The 22,108-nt window shown below is 35.3% G+C and overlaps 1 long non-coding RNA gene across 2 annotated transcripts; it reads right to left on the bottom strand.

The window, feature by feature from the left end:
• Positions 1–257: 257 nt before the first annotated feature.
• Positions 258–9,672, bottom strand: LOC132597894 (uncharacterized). Of its 2 annotated transcripts, XR_009565314.1 has the most exons (4): positions 9,384–9,672; positions 8,261–8,322; positions 5,379–5,534; positions 258–4,424 (listed from the first exon to the last, which is right to left on the bottom strand). It is a non-coding gene; the product is annotated as an uncharacterized lncRNA (long non-coding RNA). The 2 variants fall into 2 exon arrangements; XR_009565313.1 differs by having other exon boundaries at positions 258–5,534.
• Between the last annotated feature and the right edge of the window lie 12,436 nt (positions 9,673–22,108).

Below are 22,108 nucleotides of genomic sequence, written 5' to 3'. Positions count from 1 at the left end.
AATCTTTAGATATTAAACATCCCCTTTCTAAATAACCCAGGGTTAAAGGGGAAGTCTAAAACCAATGAAAAAATAGTCTGTATGAAATACAGATAAAAATACAACACATCAAAATATGAGGGATACAGTTATAGCAGTGCTTTCAGGGTCATTTATAGTATTGAATACTTATATTAGGAAAGAAGAAATGACTCAGATCAATAATTTAATTTTTCATCTTAAGAAATTTTTTTTTTTTTTTTGTGGTACGCGGCCCTCTCACTGTTGTGGCCTCTCCCGTTGCGGAGCACAGGCTCTGGACGCGCAGGCTCAGTGGCCATGGGTCACGGGACCAGCCGCTCCGCAGCATGTGAGATCTTCCCGGACCAGGGCACGAACCCGTGTCCCCTGCATCGGCAGGCAGACTCTCAACCACTGCGCCACCAGGGAAGCCCCATCTTAAGAAATTTTTAAAGAAAAATAGAGCAAACTAAACCCAAAGTAAGTAGAAAGAAGTAATAAAGAATGGAGAAGAAATTAATGAAATTGAAAATAGAAAAATAAAAAAAATCAATGCAAATAAAAGCATATTCTTTGAAAAGTTCAATAAAATTGACAAACTTCTAGTTACAGTGACCAAGAAAAAAGGGAGAAGAGCTTCCTATAAGAATGAAAAATTTCAATATCAAGAATGGAAAATAAACGGACATTGTTACTGGCAACATCGGCTCTAAGAGGAGTCCCATAGATAGCCTGTGACCTCAGTGTTATCACAGAGCTGGATTTCAGAGTGGTGGATTTGGAGCCCTTAGTCAAGTTCATTCCTGGTATTTGGAAGTAAGTGAAGAAAATTCCCAGTCACAACTGTGAAAACGTCGTTATAAAAGTAAAAGGAATATGGGTTGTTCTAGATGACCAGAAAATTCAATATGCGATCTTTTATTAGATCTTGGATCAGAACTAAGAAATAAAAACAACTAGAAAAATATTCAGTGGCATATTTGGGGAAAATTGTTATATTGAACACATGACATAAATATTAAAGAACATTTTGTATATCAGGCTTAAATTTTCTGGATGTGATAATTACAATTAGATAAAATATCTTTTAAAAAAAATGAAATACAAGCTAAAATATTTGTGTGAAGTATCAGAAACTTAGTTTTAAATAATTGATAAATATGTAATCAAAATGTGTATTGTTGTGAGTGTATGTTTAGGTAGACCGAGGGTGAGAGATAAAAGATATATAGCAAATAATGAAACCTGGAAACTCTAGGTAAGGGATATAGGAATGCAAACTTCTAAGTTTTGAAGGTCACATATTTTTATACTAAAATTTGGGTTAAAAATAACAACGGTTTACAGTGCATTCTTATGGTTAGCAGTTTATAAAAAGCCAACCCACTTCACAGTTCTTATAATTATTTTTTGCTGTCATACTGCTCAAGTGTCTTAGCCATTATAAATCTGAACTCTTCACCTTCCACCTATACCTCATCCAAATGACACATAAAATCTTTAGTGATTGTGCTGTTACATGGTGTTCTTATTGCTTTCAGTTGAGGGTAAAATTCAGTTCCGAAATTCCACCTTGAAGATTAGCATTCTAAGTACAAACTGGTAGCTTAGTCTTTCCAGAAAGCTGGGCCTGAGGCAGAGGAGTTATGTTCATTTCTAGGGAGAAGTGAAAGACAAAGTGGCAAGGAGGAAGGGAGAGATGACACAAGTATAGATTATTGAACTGCCTACCACTAAGTAAGACAAATTACAGAATACCATGATCACTCTCAAAAATCCATACTAGCTTCATTTGGGGTCCTTCTATGCAAGGGATAAATAGGACTGAATTTACCAACAAATTACTGAATCCTACTGTTCAAAGTTTATCCCTTGGGAGATTAACTCCCACATACTTTCAGGTTGTGCAAAGGAACGTGCCAAAAGAGGTCCTGTAACGGCTCAAACAAAGAAGTCGTCAGACAGGGAGTAAGAGGGGCACAGTATGGGTGTTTTGCAAAGCACTGTCAGCTTGTGTGTACGTGAAGATTTTTATGGTTCAGCCACAGCTTATGGTCACCCTGGGAACAGAAACAATAGACAGTGAGATGGAGAAGATTGGAAGGATGGAGTGTGCATGTGTGTGTGTGGTGGTGTGGGTCGCGGAGGGAGGGGCTGTGGGTAGTGGAGGCTGGACTTATGGAGCCCTTTGTAACATAGAATAGCAGAAGGGGTGACTTGTCATTTCCAAGATTAGGCTGTAAAAAGACTGGCTTCCATCTTGGCTGCTTTCTCTCATGCTTTCTTGGATTTGATCACCATGTTAGGCCACCTTGTCGAGCAGCCCTGTAGGAGGCTCATGTGTCGAGGGACAGAGACTTGCCAACAACCACATGAATGGACTTGTAACTGGATTTATCCCTCCTCACTTTGAGTCTATAGGTGTGACCAGAGCCCCAGGTGGCCTACAGACTATAATTTCAGTATTGATGTTAGACAAAGGCACTTAACTAAGTCACACTCTGATCCCTGACTCCCAAAAACTGTTAGAAAATACATTTTTATTGTTAGAAACCATTAAAATTAGGTAATTTCTTACACAGCAGTAGATAATACACTCTCGTATCTCATTCCCCTTTGTGGTCTCTGCCTCAGTCACCAGGCCCTAGGCTCTCCATTGTGCCCTGTTTTCCCTCATGCCTGGAGCTTTCAAATAGTGCCACCCATGTAAAATAATATTCCGTAACACTTCTAGTTAACTGCAGCATTTCTCTAAAATCTGAACTGCTAATCACATGCCCGTGGCATACATTAAAAGCTTTCTGTATTTTCTTGGGCTTCCCTGGTGGCGCAGTGGTTAAGAGTCTGCCTGCCAATACAGGGGACACGGGTTTGAGCCCTGGTTCGGGAAGATCCTACATGCGGAGCAAATAAACCTGTGGACCACAACTACTGAGCCTGCGTTCTAGAGCCCGCAAGCCACAACTACTGAAGCCCGCGTTCCTAGAGCCAGTGCTCCACAACAAGAGAAGCCGCTGCAATGAGAAGACCTCGCACCGCAACAAAGAGTAGTCCCTGCTCGCCACAACTACAGAAAGCCTGCGTGCAACTAGCGAAAGCCTGTGTGCAGCAACGAATACCCAATGCAGCCAAAACTAAATAAATAAAATAATAAATTCATTGAAAAAAAAACTTTCTGTATTTTCTTAATGGAACCTATCCAATTTGGAATTATATTTCTGTATGATTATTTGGCAAATGCCTGAGATTACCAGTAAATTGTAAGTTTAATGAGGCAAGGTTTTGCTTTTTGTTTTTTTCACTCCAACACTCAATGCAGTGCTTGACACAGTTCTTGATTAATATGCATTTTTTCAATTATCATATGATTATGAGAGGCATAAGTGGTATAAAATTTTAACAATTTACAGATACATTACCTAGAAAATTTTAGTAATGTAACAAAAAATTAAAATAAGCAATGTGTTAAATTGGTGATCTAATCATCTACCAAAATTACTTCTCCTAATAAAAATTGATAAGAAACATCATAGAAAGAAAAAAAAAAACTCTGTTACAATAGAACAAAAATTTACATATTTAGAAATAACTCATTCAATACATTTTAGAAATTCAATAGATAAAATAGTGAAGCATTATGGAGAGTCTTCAAAAAAGATATGACTAATGGAAGTAAATACCTTGCTCTTGTATGGGAAGAATCAACATCAGAAAGGTGTCTTTCTATTAGTCATGTGATACATTAACATGGTACATAGTAATTATATAAATATATGTTGTTTTCAACTTGCACTATTAAAATTATGATTTTAAATAGAAGTGCCTAGCAGGGAGGATTATGGGAGAAGTCTCTGCTGTGAGAGAGTGCTGATGCTTGCTACTTACAGGACATAGACAAATAGCTTCTCTTTTCTTAGACTAAATTCTTTATCAGAAGTATAAACTTAATTTGTAGGAACTCAGATTTTTATAAGGATTGGTAGAAACCATTAAAAGAAAGTTCATAGCAGACTGACAACTATAAAGCTATTAATTTGTTTGCTCTTGTAATTGTAATTATTACTATTACTCTCATAGTTAGCATTGCTGCAGCATTATCAAATCTGATTAACTATTTCTGTTGAGCTCTTTTATTGAGTGGTAAAATGAGTACATACTCTCTTGGAACAGTGTCTCTCATTAGAATTACCTGGGGATTCTTGTTAGGAATTTAGTTTCTTGTGAATCTCATTAGGATATTTGGAAATGAGGACCAGGAATGCACACTTTAAAAAGAAACCGAGGGCTTCCCTGGTGGCGCAGTGGTTGAGAGCCCGCCTGCCGATGCAGGGGACACAGGTTCGTGCCCCGGTCCAGGAAGATCCCACATGCCGCGGAGTGGCTGGGCCCGTGAGCCATGGCCGCCGAGTCTGCGCGTCCAGAGCCTGTGCTCCGCAACGGGAGAGGCCACAACAGTGAGAGGCCCGTGTACCGCAAAAAAAGAACAAAAACAAAAAAAAGAAACTGAAGTGATTTTCCACCCACACTCAAGTTATGATTTGTAAAATTCACTGTATTACCTTTTGAATTAAAGTTACATTCTTTGTGGGATTTCTATTCTACACCCAATTTAAATCTAGGATATGTCTATTTCTAATTATTTCAAACCAATTAACTTTCCTTATTTAGTAATAAAATACACATTTACTTTATTAGTGTATTTTTTTCTTGCTTAATTTTTAAAAACACTTTTAATGTGGATGTATTAATCATACCTTTCATTTTAATTAATGATAAACTGGATTCCAGAAAACTGTATGTAATTTTATTAAAATTAATCATAATGAAGTTAAAATAATCACATTTAAGAATGTGCATTTCCTTCTAATAGGGATTAGATTTCAACTGCTGTTTATATGTCCATGTATAACTCATAGAACCGTACTCTGTATTAAACTCTGATTGGTATTAACTGTTTTTTCTGTTCCCTCACTGTGATAATATTACCTAAAAAAAAAGAGAGACTTGGGGTTTCAAAATGGCTGACTAAGGGCATGTTTTAATCTCTTCTTCCTTCAAAAATCCCACTGAGATTATAGAAGTCACAAAATATAGTAAATAAACAGTTAAAGACTTGGAGGTCCTAAAAAACCAAGAGAAGTCCCTAGTAAATCAATTATTCAGTTATTTCTGAAGGATACAGAGCCAATAAGATCAGATTGCCTTGAGAGGATAAACCTAATCTGAAACTTCCACAACCCAATATAAGCAAAATTAAGACACTTCAAAATAATGTGATTTCAAACGTCCTTAAATGCATCAGGTCAAGAAATATATGGGAAACTAGAGAAGACTGTCTTGTAGCCAAGTATGAAAGCTGTTAATTCTGTGCCAGTTACCTCTTAACATTTTCTGTATCTAGACGATTTGTCCCAGAATACCTCTCCAAAGAGATCAAGTATGGCAGGTTCCCAGAGTGTTGAAGCTGGAAGGAGAAGCTGAGAGGTGTGCTGAGGAAAACTTCTGGTCATCACCATAGAAAAGGCTATTTCTTCCTGTTCAACAGAAAAACCAGACCAGACTCAAGTTCATAATTACAATCACAGCTAGAAATCACATAAAGTAAAAGTGCATCTGCTGTTTGGAAAAGAAAAATATTTAGTGTTGTGCTGAGTGAATAAAAAGAAGCCACTTAAACAACTACTATTGATCAATGCTAACTACTGTTATAAATTTACACAGAAAAATCCATAATGACCAAATATCTGAGGGGAACATAGAAGAGGAACACTGGCTGGAGCTAATGAAAGAACTATCTATTAAGGAAAGAAATTAATGGAAAAATAAACACAAATAACTTAATAAATATGCTTAGTAATGTTTGAGAAGATAGCATTCCTGCAAAATATGAATATGAAACTTTTCTTTAAGGGAGCTTAGGAATTTAAAATAAATGCATATGCAACCTCAGTAACATATATCCTACTAAGGGATAGAGAGAATATAAGAGAAAAAGGTATTTAGATAAATAAATAGTACAACATATCACTGAATTAAAAACAACCCCCCAAAACCCTGTTAAGATTGATGATGCTTTCATCTGAAACATTCAGACAAAATTAATGAACAAACAAAATAATAATAAATTGCTACAAACTCCTAGAGAAAAGGAATATTTACACTTTAAAACAGTCACATTTTCTTTATTATCTGATGAGGTAATAAAACATGTATTGAGAGATGACCCCATTCTCCAAAACAATATAGCGACGTGTGCAAGTGTGGTCAAAAAAAAGATATTGCAAAAACAACTCTGTAACTAATTATGCAAGTATAAAAAAACAAATATATTGAAGAAATATAAAAATTAAAAAATAAAGTACATACATATTTTTTTCAGAAAAAGAAAATTAATCACATAGAAAAGGTCAGTAAAACTGATAATAAATTTATATATAAAAAACTATATATGTATGTACATATATATGTAAATAGCAAAACACAGCTTATGCTAAATTGTGATAGATAATTTTATGTGTCAACTTGCTTGACTGGGCTGAGGGATGCCCAGATACCTTGTGAAACATTATTTCTGGGTATGTCTGTGAGGGTGTTTCTGGAAGAGATTGGCATCTGAATCAGTAGACTGAGTCAATAAGATGGCCCTCACCAATGGAGGGGGGCATCACGCAATCCACTGAGGGCCTGAATAGAACAAGAAGGCAGAGGAAGGGTGAATTTACTCTCTGTTGGAGCCAGGAGGTCCCTCTTCTGCCCTTAGATATCAATGATTTCGGTTCTCGGGCCTTCAGACTCAGACTGGGACCTACGCCATTGGCTCCCCTCCACTTAGCCTTTGGGTTTGAAGAGGAACTACGTCACCAGTGTTCTGGGCCTCCAGCAAGCCAACTGCAGATCGCAGAACTTCTCAGCCTCCATAATCACGTCACCTTCATAAAAAAATTCTCTCTGCATATCTTTATATCTGCTGCAGGCTCTGTTTTTCTGGAGAAAAATGACTAAAACATAAATACTTTTTGACAACACTAGTTTGGAATGTAATGCAATTTAAGTACTAAATATTTGTATTGCAAAATAATACAAGTTCAATGCAATCACAGAAATGAAACATTTTCTAGCTCCTTCAAGCAATGAGTTTTTTTTTAATGTATAACTTATTACATCTTTCCTCATGAATTTAAAAAGATACTGAAACCCAGCAGGACCCTATGGGGCTCCTGGGCACAAAAGCCTTTCTGTATCCCCTTCTCTGAGTTCCAAAGGCCAGGTTCAAACCGTTGCTAATCAGGAGAGGGGGGGATGCAGAGACAAGGGAGGAGCAGTCTAGAAGCAATAGTACAGCCTTGAGGGCAGGGTCCTGGTCCCCCCCCACCCCCACCCCCCGCAAAGGATATTCATAACAATATCTTTGAGCTCTTCTGCAGAACTAAAATCCTCACCAAATGGAAGATGTTAACTACTTGATGAAGCACTCTTCATTCCAGATAAGGTAACAGTTTGCCCATCACCACCTGATGCCAGATGATATTTGGATTGAAGGAATGCACAGCCCGATCCTTATCAGCAACCCTGCCCCCTTGACTATAAGACTCTTCACAACCCCCCCTCCCTTTTTGGACACACAGTTTTGCGGACATTATACCGCTGTGTCCCCCTTTGCCTGGCAAAGTAATAAAGCTATTCTTTTCTACTTCACCCAAAACTCTGTCTCTGAGATTCAATTCGGTGTCAGGGTACAGAGGCTGGATTCGGCTTCAATACCACGCACCCATACAAAAACATACATACACACAAACACATATGTAGATGTGTTTGCTGTTTACTTCTATAAAGAATGGAAGCAAACTATGCACAGTACTCTGAAACCCACATTTCCCACTTAAACATCAATCAAGATATCATGTGAGGACAGACATACAAGTCACATATAAAAACGGTAATATTTCTGTATTTATATGTACTATCATTTATTCAGCATTTTTACCATTTAAGAACGTTCATGTTGTTTGCTGTTTTTGTTTGTATATATAAAAACTTATAAACAAGAAGAGATATTTTAGATGGCAGGACCAACCCTTGGGTTTAGAGGTAAGGAGGGGAGAAGGATCAAGAAATTCCATGCAAAATGTATTGCTATGTTATAGGAGAAGTTATGCATAGTGATATTTTTGTTATTTGTTTGTTTTACCAGGGATATATACATAGATGTTTATGCTGCAGTTAAAGTTGTTTTACATTTAGATCCGGTCATTTCAGTTACCTGTGATGTCGAAAGCTCAGCTTCTCTGTACACCAGTGCTGAATCGAACCTCGGAGACAGAGCTTTGGATGAGATAGAAGAGGATAGCTTTATAACTTTGCCAGGCAAAGGGGGACACAGGGGGCTTCTGCCTCAAAAAACTGTGTGTCCCCACCCAGGAGGATCTGATAAGGAGTTTTATAACAATGCTTCCCAAGGGTGGGGTTGCTGACAAGATTAGGGTGCGTGCAGGGTCTCAGTGGCGGGTCTCCTAATCTAGATGAGCTTCTCTGCTCCGTTTAATCTTGCCTCAAGTGGTTTTTTGGCTCCTCCTCCCTTGATTAGCAACTGTTTGAATCTGCCCTTTGGAACTCAGGGAAGGTCAAGGAGGCTGGAGTCTCGCCGACAAGAAATAGGGGACAAAAAAGAGACCTCCGTGCCTGGGAGCCTCAAAAGGGCCCTGCTCGGTTTCACATGTACCATTTATAAAGAGAGGATAGACATTTTTAAGTATTAGAGAAAAATAAGAACCATAAATATAAAATACAAACTATTTCTAGAAAAGTTTTTAAATTGGAATACAAGAAAATGCAGAAACAAGGGAAAAAGCAAAAGAATTTCAATGAAAACCAGATATAAGATGAAGTATATTATGGATCATAATAATTGTGAATTGATATAAAGCTTGCATTAAAAGACAAATTTTCCTAGACGGACTACTTAAAATTCTATCACTATATTATTTATAGTAGACAAATCAAAACCAAAATTTAAGACATTTAAACGTATCTCCATTTATAGACCTGGAAATTTTAAGCAAGATTAAAACAAGATTTTCAATGTAAATCTCAGTCAAAATAGAATTTACAGTAAAAATGCTTTAAAAATCAAGGGGTTTGCTTTATATCAGTAAAAATTATGATAAACAAGAACAGAGAAACATCACAAGTGTGTAAAACTTGCACAATATAACACACATGTGAATGAGGGAAATACTCTAAAAAGTGGAATAAGAAATAGAAAATTCTAGCAGTTAAGACATACTTAAGAATTTACAATTTGTTAGAGTCAGATGTGACGCTGTCTTTCTTAGAAAATGACATCTAAGAGGTAACTAATGTTCCAAATAATGCAATAGTGTTACCGAGTCCAAGCTCGCTCTGCTCGCCGCACGGCAGGCCAATAAATCGGGACAGGAAGTGGTGAGGCAAGGAAGAGCGATTTCATTCAGAAAGCCGGCAGACCGAGAAGATGTTCCCAAAAAACCATCTTATCGGGGTCTGGATGCCAGTTTCTTTTACAGAACAGAGAGGGAGAGAAGGTGAAGAAGTAAAGTACAAAAGGCCATTTATCTTGCAAAATAGGAGGAGATGTGTTAATTTCTTCTTAACTGCAGCCATTCACAAGCGGGCAGGGTCAGATCGGCTCCCTGTGAGCTGAACAAAGGCAGTTTAGTTTAACATTCAGGCAGAGGGGGCAGTGTTCCTTGAGGCAGGCCATTATGTATGATATAATAAGAAAAGCAACGAAAAGCAAAGGTTAAATTCAAAGAAACAGATCTAACCTGGAGTCCAATTTAGCTCTTCACTGTTACAATAGTACTGTTACATACAGATAAAACAAGTTCTTAAAACAACACAGAAGTAAACAAAATTGGTAGACACAGCAGCAAGCTGGGAAGAAGAATTTAGTTAGAAGGACAGACATTTGAGGAAGGTTAATTGCAGGCTGGGAATGCCATGTGAAACAACCCTGCAATGAAGAAACTGGGGGAGCCTGCATGCCCTGGAGGACTCTTTCTTCATTAAATCCATTGGTCTCTCACAGTAAAGGTCTGAAAGATCAACTAGAAATGCTTATTAGTGATGCAGACTGGAGAGGGGAACACAGCCATGTGGGTGGGACAAGTATATGCATCCTGATGCTTCCCCTTTATTTCCACCACAAGACAAAAGTCTTTAGCTAAAAAAACAGTGACAATGTTGGCCTTAGGGCATTTTAAGGCCAGTTTTAAAGACCTTATATGACATGTGAAACAACATATCACCTATAGGTAGAAACTGGTTAACTAAAGGTCTATTAATTAAAGATATAACAATGTATATTTTAAAGTCACAGGAAATCATTACAAACTGTATGACATGTGTAAGTAATAAGTCAATAGAAAACAGTTTTGTTCAAATATAGCAAAGCAAGCAAAAAACTAAGAGGAGAAAACAAAGAAGGAATTATATCATAATAAAACTTGGTTTTACTTGATATTAAAAAGTATCTATCCATACCCCTCTATATATTAACCTATAATATATGTGTCTATGATATGAATAACATTCAATCTATTCAAACATCTATAATGTTTTACAGACATAGAATATGGGCACTAAAAAATCTCACTAAATTTGCTTAAATGGCAACCATATGGATTATGGGCTGATGAATATATAATATGATAAAAATAGTTCTCAGAAAGACATTGATGTTTCAAGAATTAACTAAAAACCAAGAAATAAATTAGCTAAGCCCTCAATCAAGAAGATAACATAAGAATAATTTTTCCAAGTCATAAAAAGTTTCTGTAACAATTCAGCAGATACTTGGCTTAAAACAAGCAAAATGTGTCCCATTTATTCTCTCACAGTTCTGTCAGTATTACTTAATCTGAGTCATAGTGGCGGCAGGGCCATGCCCCCCCCCCCAGAGGCTTTATAGGAGAATTTTTTCCTTGACTTTTCCAGTTTCTGATGGCTGCAGGCATCCCGTCAAATGTGGCCCCATCATTCCAGTGTCTTTAAGTATCTCTCTGCTCCATCTTCACGTTGCCTTCTCCCCCATCTGTGTAAAATCTGAGTCCCTTTTATAGGGATACATGTGATGGCATTTAGGATAATCCAACATAATTTTCTATCTTAAGATCTCAATTTAATCACATCTGCAAATACCCCTGTTTTTTTGCAATATAAGGTAACATTCACAGGTTCCAGGGATTAGGTTGTGAATATTTTGGGGGAAGACATTTTTCAGCTTACTACGATGCAATTACAATATTAATAGATACACAGAGATATAATACTTTAATTTTAACTGGTATTGAAAATATTTAATATTTACTTTCAAAATATTTTTAATGACCATAGGAAAGGATTAGAAAAATGTTTCCTTCAACTGAGAATGTGTATTTATAGAAACCATCACCATCATTCTTCACTCAGGCACTGTGATAAGACAGATAATGCAAATGAATGAACTCTAAATCTCTGAACAAATAATAAATGTTGCTAAAAATCTACTGATTCTACTAGAGAGTTAAGGATGTCAAAATATCATCAGGATAGTATCGGTCATATTTTAAAGTCTACACGTTACCCTGAATCAGGCCTGAGGAACTAGAATTCACTGGTTATGGAGCAGAATTCCATGAGTAGTGGTCATAAATAAATAAACAAATAAGTTTTTCAAATATCAAACTAAGCTTTCATACTGTTCATTAATCTCACTGAACTAGCACCTGATCCTCAGAGAAATGGTCTCAATCTCATTAAGTTGAGGCAGCTGCCATTCCAAAGAAAACAAACAGAGAGGAAGAATATATTCTATCTATAGGAGTATTTTAAAAGAATGCCCATCAGAAGCTCTGTGGTTTGAACAAGTACAAAAATACATCTATTACAGTTAACTGGAACAGGGCAGAGTGAATCAGTTTCCCAGTTCTGAAATGTTAAAGGGCAGACATTTCATTTTATTTCTTCCTGGCTTCTCTACATTAAAAAAATGATTCCATTCTTGACAGACGGCAGCAGTAGAAGGCCTTGTTACAATGCACGGTCATTCTGGTGAATGACTTTGATTACCCCGGGTCCTGGTGCTGTGAAAATCCGGTAAAACATATAAGAATAGTTTCTTTTTAGTAAAAAAAGGAAAATGCCAGGAAATTCTCTCTTAAAAGAAGAAATATCCCTTCCTATGGAAGTGAGAGAAAAAGCTGAAGCATCCTTATTTTACACAAGGTAAATGCTTTAATGAGAAATGGATAATTTTGTTTTTGAAATTTGAAAGATATACTTTCTCTCTCTTGTTTTTTTTCTTAACTTAAATCAACCTGAAATTTTATATGAGTATATAATTTATCTTTAATTCTTTGAATTGAGTCTGTTTTAGAAACAACAACAAAAGTTCTTTACAAAAGACTTTTTAATATAATTAAGATTTATAGGACTGAGCTCCATGAGTTTAGGACTCATGTCTTTTGGAAACTTACAGAAATTCCATAGCTTGGAGAAGGACCTGCCCCTAAATCAGTGCTCCATAAATATTGTTGAATGAATTAATGATAATTTATATTTAGTTTGGACTAAATGACCCTTAAGTAAATGAAAATTAATAAAATAGGTTGTTTTATTGCTAGCTCAAGTCTGTTTCACAGTGAGCCCAGTGAATATTAGATAATATATATTCTGCAACTATTGTGATGCATTTCTAAGTGGTATCCTATTTCTCAATAAAGGATGTCCTTGTGCTTAAGTGGCTTTCATTGCTTGAAACAACAAAATCCAGTATGTGAAAATGATTGGTGTTGAATTAGTTCACGGTACACCATTATTAGAAACATTTGGGCTTCCCTGGTGGCGCAGTGGTTAAGAATCTTCCTGCCAATGCAGGGGACACAGGTTCATGCCCTGGTCCGGGAAGATCCCACATGCCGTGGAGGAACTAAGCCCATGGCCACAACTACTGAGCCTGCGCTCTAGAGACCGCGAGCCACAACTACTGAAGCTTGCGTGCCTAGAGCCTGTGCTCCGCAACAAGAGAAGCCACCACAATGAGAAGCCCTCGCACCACAAGGAAGAGTAGTCCCCGCTCCTCACAACTGGAGAAAGCCTGCGCACAGTAACGAAGACCCAATGCAGCCAAAAATAAATAAATAAAATTTAAAAAAAAAAAGAAAGAAACATTTAAAAATATGCTGAAGTTCATAGGCTAAAAACCTAACTTGGAAAATAAAAAGTTAGATTGTTTCAGGAAATATATCAGGACTAACATTTATTTGGTGAAGGGAAATTCTTCTTTCAAAACTGCAGTACTGGCAGTACTTTGAGCTATCGGCTATTCACTTAAAAGTGAATGCATGTTATATTTTGTTTATTAACAAAATACACATAAAATATTTCCCCCCACACCTAATCACTTATTAATAAGATTTTATTATGATCGTATCTAAAATATTAATTTTATTGATTGTGGTTTTTGAATATGTCTGTTACCCAGTGGAATAATTTTCAAGTCACTGCTAATGTGAAAATGGGCCCAGTCTCACAGTTATCCAAAAATAAGCCCCCAAATCCTTAAAGTATAACACCAGTGACCTTAATTCTTGCATTCAGACTGAAGTATACAAAAGTCTGAAAAACAAGACCCATATTAGAGAGACACATCACACCATTTTAATTTTTCCAAATAAAAATCTAAAACTTTTTCAAATACACACACATATACAGATGGGGGTGGGGATAAGGTGGTACCAGAGAACCTCTTTAAAGGGATAGATCATGAGATTGAAATCATTTCATTGAAATTTTTCTATAAATAAAGAAGACTCACATTGAACTCGCTGCTTCTTTTACATTTTTACTATATATAATATTGCCATCATTTTCCATAAAATGAGGCATATGATTATATGTATGTTGAAAATGGTATAAGTAAATATATAAGATTTTTTGATAGTTGCTGATTTTAAGAATTTCTTTTTCTCTTTCATTTCATGTATACCTATTTCTTACATCTTATAGTTGCAGTTATTTTGACTTTCTCTTGAGATTAACTTAGAAATAAATAACTATATTTCAAATTTTAAAAAATCCTATAAGATTTTTTAAGATAAAATCATTAAAAAACATTTGTGTATGAGAATCTCCTCCACTGAATATCAGAATGTATGAAAAACCCACTCTGGTACAATTATTTGGAAAAACAGAAAGTAACTTCTTAAAAATAAAATAAAGAAAAAAGGCATAAAAGGCAAAAATTTTCAGCCCCAAAGTAACATATTTGTTAGCAAAATTATTGCACAAAACAAAAAAGTATAAGGAGAAATAATCACATGTAATAGCACTAGAAATAGTCAGTGTTAAGCTTTTGTTTGCCGTCAAATAGATGCATTAGTAAAGTTCTTAAATTGTGTGATAAATAGTAGGAACTATAGGAATGTTTGTCTTTGCTATTGTTTTTGTTATTATGTATTTTATCTCAATTATAAGGTTTTTTAGATTTATCTTGTGTTTAAGGCCCAAAGATTTAGAATATATCATATAGTTATATAATTAGAGAGGTCTTACTAATTTGTATGACATTTTTATTATTCACTATTATCCATTTTCAGAAGGTTTGTAAATTATTCAAATAGAAAACTAATTGGACAGTATACTTCTTGAAATATATTCTTGTTAACAAACTAAGTTACAGCAACTTAGTCGTATTAATGCAATACCCAATGTTTGTAATATTATGGATGAGCACTATGTGAGAAAAATACATTTTAAAATATTGTAAAACCACTAGTAAATACAGAGGAAAAGTACTACCTTTTCTTAAAGTTAAAATTAGAAATCAGAGGAAAGGCAAATGTTTATATAGATACCCACAAATAAAAATATTTGGAAAATAATTGATTCTTAATTCTAACTATACATTACATAAGGTATTACATATACATATAAAGTATTAAGTTACCTTGAATATTCTAAAGTCATTAGTTTTATAACTTAAAAATTACCTATGAAATAACAAAGAAAAAGCTCAAGTTATACATGTGATGGAGAATGATTCAATTCAAAGCTCATAGATAAGTTATTTAAGATCTGGATGAGGATGAAAAAAAGTCAAAGCAGAATGCAATCTTTGCTACAACCGAGGTGATAATTATTATGGGACTTAAGATGGAGAGATGATCATTTATATCAGGGGATTTAGTTGGGCTTTAGGATGAAGGAGGGAATGTCTGAAATGAAATTTGAGAGGACAATATCATCAGGGAGAAATTTCGGTAAAGTAGGTTAAACAGCTATAGAATGTAGATCAATCAAGGGGGAAACACATACATACGGAAAGCATGTTGCAGAAGTGAAAATAATTGTGTTGAGAACTTTTTTGTTTTTATTGTGGTTTCTAGTTGTTATAAAATGCCCCTAGGAAATTAAATGTGAAATGAAAATTTTTATCACTGGATAGGAAAATAGACTAAATGTAATCACTAACACACAGTACTTCAATGTAGATAAGCTGCATTCGAAGTGTTTCTCGTGTATTTATTTATTCTTGACAACAGATATGAATATATTATCTCCATTTTACAGATGAGGAACAAAGACCCAGAGACATTAAATAGCTTGCTCAAGTAAACACAGCCAATAAAAGGCAGATGTATTTATTTTACCCAAATAGTCTGACCTCAAATCTGTGCTCTTAACAATTACACTAAATACTGTTTCTCAAATTTTTAAGAGCAATGTCCTTGAACAAATATAACAACACTTCAAATTCTCATTGTTCTTCCACTTATGAATTCAAGCTATGCCATTTGGTATAAAAATTTATTTTTCCAAGAGTATCATACTTACTAGAAATCTTATAAATATTCTTAAATATTTATTCTCAGTACCCTCTCTGTTGTGTTCTTAAACCTGAATACATAACATGAGTGGAAAAATGACAAACTCCTTTCTTTGAAGAGTAGGGAACATGCAGATAAATAAGATTATATTTAGATTATATTTAGAAATTCATCATTCCTTCTCCTATTAAATGGAAAATAATTATTGATAAAGAGCAGAGTGGTTGTTGCAAGAATTCAGTGAAATAAAATAAAACAAAATATATGAATAAGAATAAACAATCTGAACTATATATACTATACATGCCAGGTACTAAAGAATATATGGATTTGATTCAAATCATGCTTTATTCTTTCTATTTTTATCTTGGACTATTTTCGTTCATTTACATTGAAAATAAATAATTTTCCAATTATTTATTGAAAAAGTACATGAGTGTACTTGGCAGACAAATTCAGAAAACTTGACAAAATCTGTAAACATTGATTTAAATAAAAATATCACCCAAGAGTTCTTTGAAGAGAGTCACAACAAATGTTTGGGTTCTGAGTCAGCCTTTGGTATTTGTTTTCTTTGACCACCCTGAGATCACTGATTTTAACTATCTTCTGAGGTCTGGAGAGTGAATATTTCTCAGCTGCCCAATTTGTTCTGAAAATGTTAGCTCTCAGGAGAAAGCTTCATCTTTCAGACCTCTTTTTTACATTACCCTCTAGCTGCCAATGCCACGGTATATACACTCCTAAGAGATGACCCAAAGTTTCTAAGATGTCTTCTAAGTAGCTAGAAGGGAATATCAGAGATAGCCTCTCTCTCTCAATCACACACACACACACACACACACACACACACACACACACACACACACGCTTCCACAAACACAGAGCTTGTAGTCAGTAAATTGTAGATTGGTGTGGTATTTGCAACGCTGCTTATCTGATTTCTTCCTAAAGATTTTAACCTTTACAGAGTATCAATCCTACACAAAGAATTAGTGAGAGTGGAAAAACCTTCTTGTGTCCAAACATAAGAGTAAATTTTATAATTTCACCATTACATAAAATATTAGCAGTAGCTTATCCAGTTTAGAAAGTTACTTGTTATTCCTAGTGTTTACTGTTTAGGTCTATGATCCATTCTGAACTAATTTTCTGTTTGATTAAGATAAAAGTTGAGGTTATTTACCTATTGTTTCATACGGATATCTACTTGTTCCAAAAGGATTTGTTCTAAAAGCATCCCTTTCTCCACTGGCATTTTTGTTGAAAATTAATTAACCATGTATGAGTGTATCTATTTCTTGATATTCTGTTACATTAATCTATATTTCTATACTTACACCAATACCATACCAATGTGATAAAGTATGTTTAGAGTAAATCTCGGAATCAGGTAGTACATGTGTTCCAACTTTTTTTTCTCTTTGAAAGTCATTTGGGCTTTTCCGGGTCCTCTGCATTTTCATAAAATATTTAAAATCACTTGTCAATTGCTACAAAAAATAATAAATATTTTTCTGCAGTATTAATTTAGATTGTGTTAAATCTATAGATTGATTTATTAATGATGACATTTGGAAAAGTCCATTTAATAAAAAAATTATCATGCCTTCTTATAATCATTATCATACTTCACATGATGTATATAACAAATAAAACATATACAACAAAACAACCTATAGTCATTGGTATAAAATATTATGATCCATCAAATGACAATGAGGTGTTTCTAGAATTTGGGTCAGATGATGACTCAAGGGTTTGTTTGCTGGCCTTAGAAATTATGTGGATAATTGAGGACATACACACACACACACACACACACACACACACACACACACACACGATTTGGAAATGTAACATAAAATATCATCTTTTAGAGCAATCTAATAAGGAAAGATACATTCATATCAAATTAAACAAACTAAAAGATTAGGCCAGCAGAAGAAGTCATCACTTTCGTAGGGAAAAAATAAGCATGTATAGATGAAAAGGGATAAGTAAGAGGAATATTGCAATTGTAGTTCTCATTATAATGTGGGAGCTGTAGGCAAGAAATATTTCATAGAAACAATGAGCTTCCTGGATTACATACTATGAGTTAACTTTGTCATAGCACAATAGTTTAAAAATCCTAATTCAAACTCATAATCTTTTGATAGTGTTGAAAATTCATTTGGTGGGAGTATGGATAAATTGACTTTCAATTAATGAAATTACTATGACAATTCCTTTATAAATACTTAAGAGATTTAAGTGTATCCTAGCATTTTTGCTTATTTGGTACTGCTTATAATTTTGCATTTATCCATTATTAATACATGGAACGCATGAGTCAGAAAACACCCATACTCATTAAAGTTAGAGGTAACGTACATAGGCAGGGTTCCAAATTTTATTCTACTGGTAAGTTTGAAACTTTGCTTTTGCCATTTTTCTTTTCTTTTGTAATTGTAATTGGACTTACCTCAGTAGGAAAATGTTTTAAACTTGACTGCAGTTTCCATATTCTCTTAATTTTTCTTTGCATTTTATTTGATACATTTTTCTCAAAAAACATAGTAATGGTTTAAATGTAAATAATTAAATATACCATTCATTCTTGTTAAACATGTTTGGGAATTAAAAATGACTGTGCCCATTGGCTCCTGTTTTCTGTTAGTGGCTGGTGTAGGAATCAGGCTCTGCATGACTATGCAGGTTGAGACTGGGAAATGTGAAAGGCCAACAGAAGAAATAGGAGTTAGCAAAGAACATTAATTGTCTTTAATGACATGCTCTGTTTAGGTTAAAGTGGGCCTAAGTTACAGTTTGTCATTTTTATAAGAGTAAATGATATCAGTTCACTGATATCACATTAGATTATTTTATTTATATTACAGGGCTCCTTACGAGTTGGTAACCCCTGAATATTGTCTGGCTCATCTATTTCCGTATCACACTCTAACATGGCCAAGAGTTCAAACTGAGTTGCCCCTACCTACCTTTCCATCCAGAAAAGACTTAACACCACATATCTCATTGATTCCAGGTCTTTTACCCCAAAGTCTATAAGGCGATTTCTTAAAAATTCCCTGACTCACTGGTTAAAATATCTATGAATTGAGTCAGCTATGCTAGAGACAGGACTGTGGGTTGGAACAAGGCTTTAATTCTGAAATTGGGGACTTCCCTGGTTGTCTAGTGGTTGAGACTCCACACTTCTACTACAGGGGGCACGCGTTTGATTCCTGGTTGGGGAAGATCCCATATGCTACGCGGTGTGGCAAAAAAAAAAAAAAAAAATTCTGAAGTTTAAGAGGCTGGGAGCAGAAAGGTATAAGCACCCTTTACATCGTTGCACAATTCCTTTACCTTCCAGAAGTAACTGGCTACTTGATCAAGAGCCTTGAACCTGGTGCGACATAAAGGAGGTTTAGTAGCTCAAACAGGTGGCTTTGGAGCCTCTATCCTTGTCAGAGAACTTGAGGGAAACATGTCTGGAGTTTTAGCATAGATATACAGGTATCCAGTTGCTGACTATGTGTAATGCAGGTATTCTCTTGAAAGAGAGATCATTTTGGTGATCCTCTGCTAAAGCATTAACAAGAAAGAGTCTCTGATATACATCTATTCTTTAATTTAGCATAAAAGAACCTCTTTTATTGCCCCTTTTCATTAGTACTGGTACATAAACTTCAATGTAATATAAGGTTGCCTTTAAGTAGGCATGAACTTTTCACTGTTTCATATATTTTTCATTGTAACACTGTCTTCTTCACATTCATTCTAACAGTAGTACAGGCCTCTTGAAGTTAGGTCTGCATGTTGCCGAACATTGTGTAAAAACCTAGTTTATATACAGACGAGAGCAGCAAGATTCTCACACACATGTTTCTTTTCTGGATGTGAAAAATAATTAATTGTCCATTAAACACTCTCAGTGTCCATTACTCCTGGTATGTGATTGTACTGAACAACTCTGTATTTTTCTGCTTATTGTTTTATCAATTCTCACGGGTGGGTAGGGTTGAAATACAATTTATGTGCAGCTATACTTTATCACTTTTTCACCATTATGAGATTAAAAGGTCAATATCATTCTAAAGGTCATAACTGACAGGTTATTTGCAATATTTTTATAGATTTACAAGAAGAAAAATTAATTTGTTGCATCTGTTCACACTAGAAAAACTGTTTTTGGAAAACATAATTGTAAAAGTCTTTCCTGTAGTAAAGACTCATAGTTCTGCTGTTTTAGGTATGGCCTATAGTCTCAATAATATTGTGGGGCTTGGAATGCAAGTGTAACTAAAGGCACAAATTCTGTGCCTCAGATAATCATAGGATTATAAAATGCTTAAATAGTTTCTACTTTGCCCTCAATTTTATCTTACCTACCTGTCTGATAAGCATCATGTCTTAGCCTTGGTTTCCTAGAAATCAGAACATGAGGAAAATCTTACATATTCAATTATTGTTGGAGGAGTGGTAATCAACTGAAAGCAAAAGTGTAGAAAAAGAGGCATAGGAAATAAAATGTCATGTTTTATCAAACTGAACATAGTTTCAAAAAAACAAGTACGATTGCTCAGTTATGGAACATCTCCATGAGATTACACAGCACCACATAGAGCAGTTCCTTGAAGGAAGAAAGGAAAGACATTTCTGTTAGTTGCTTTCCACCTCCTGTCTCTTGTAATCAAAAATCTTTGTGAGGCATTAATTCACCTAAACTGGGCCACTAGGAAGGCAGGAATTTTCAGTTGGACATGAGTCCAGCTCAGGTGGACTGGATGCTGGAGCTGCTGTAGCTCATGCCTTGGAGGGCACACAGGTGGTCATGTCTAATATCCATCCCTGGTCCTTTGGCACCCTGGGACAACTTACGGTGTTCAGAGATGAGAGGCAGTCACTGGAGCCAGGATTTTAAAATCATTGCCTTCACTCTGGAAGTGAGGGAAATGAATGAGACCCAAGTAACTATGAGTGGTGTATTGACTCGGTCTGTAACAGTTTACCCTTCATGCCAATTAAATAGCATACACTCTTATGATATACAGATCTGTTATTAGTAAAAGAAGCCCTGAATTCTATCTCAAGAAAGAAGGAGCAACTACAATCCCTCAGAGTAGAGGTCAATGTCAATATCCTTCAATATATTCCTTGATGTTACAGGTGATCCTAGAATCAAAGTTGATATTTATCTTATACTTCCTTTACCATTCATTCTAGATTTCAGTCACCTTTGGACAACATTTTTATTCTCACTCATTTGTCTGATGGAGTGATGAGAATTTCATCTCTTGAGGCATAAGACTGTTGATAAGAATTTTCCTACTTCTTCCACTCAGTTTTCAAACCTTTAACTTTCACCAGACCCTGTTAAGTCTCTTGCTCTGTAGTTCACTAGGACCTAGACCATTTTGATGTTCCAGAAAACAACATGCTGATTCACTATATTAGTGATATACTCATTAGACCAGGGAAGCAGTAAGTAGCATGTAGTCTTATCTACTAAGACACAGGCAAACCAGAGGGTGAGAGATAAAATTTCAAAGATTCATCCATCTACAGTTATTTGTGACGTTTTTGTGAGTCTAGTGCTCTGTGACATTAGAGGAAATTCTCCTAATTTATGATACTTGTTATACTTTGAACTTCCAGCCTATAAAAAATGAGGTATGGTTTTTAGTGGACCACTTGAATTTTAGAGGGCTTGTGGTTACTGTTCTGGTGTTTTTATGTGGTATTTTAGAAGATAATTTGATTTGAGTGAAGCATAGAGAGGGTGCTACATGATATTGCAGCCTACCACTTAGGTATACAGTCCAGCAGATCTGATGGTAATAAATATATCTGAGGTAGGTAAGGATGCTAGGCAGAGTTTTAAGGGATTCTCTACAACCAGAAGTTGTATAGATAGAGGTGGAAAAGACAAAGGCCTGGTTGAAAGTTTGGCATGGTCTAGCACCACTATGGAAAATTAACTACTATCTCATTGCAGTGCCCCCTCTCTCCCTGGGATGACCAGGGTTTTGGTGATGGGAAATACTCCTAGTAGGCAAAGATACAAGCAATACACTTAGATATCCAATATGTATGTCTGATGTGTGGAAATACTCTAAATTCTGTGCTGTGGTAGAGAACTGTGCCATGAGGTCAATGGCCTGAAAAGAATAATGCAAGAAGCTTAGGGCTAAGGAGTTCTAGGGAAAATACATATGGATTATTTAGAACACTTTAGTAAGGGCTGGGTTGGAGACTACAGAAAGAGTAAATCA

This window comes from Globicephala melas, chromosome 10 (genome assembly GCF_963455315.2).
Source record: "Globicephala melas chromosome 10, mGloMel1.2, whole genome shotgun sequence".
Classification (NCBI taxonomy): Eukaryota; Metazoa; Chordata; class Mammalia; order Artiodactyla; family Delphinidae; genus Globicephala; species Globicephala melas.
The sequence above is the reverse complement of the archived record's forward strand: the minus strand, read 5'-3'. Positions and strand labels throughout refer to the sequence as shown.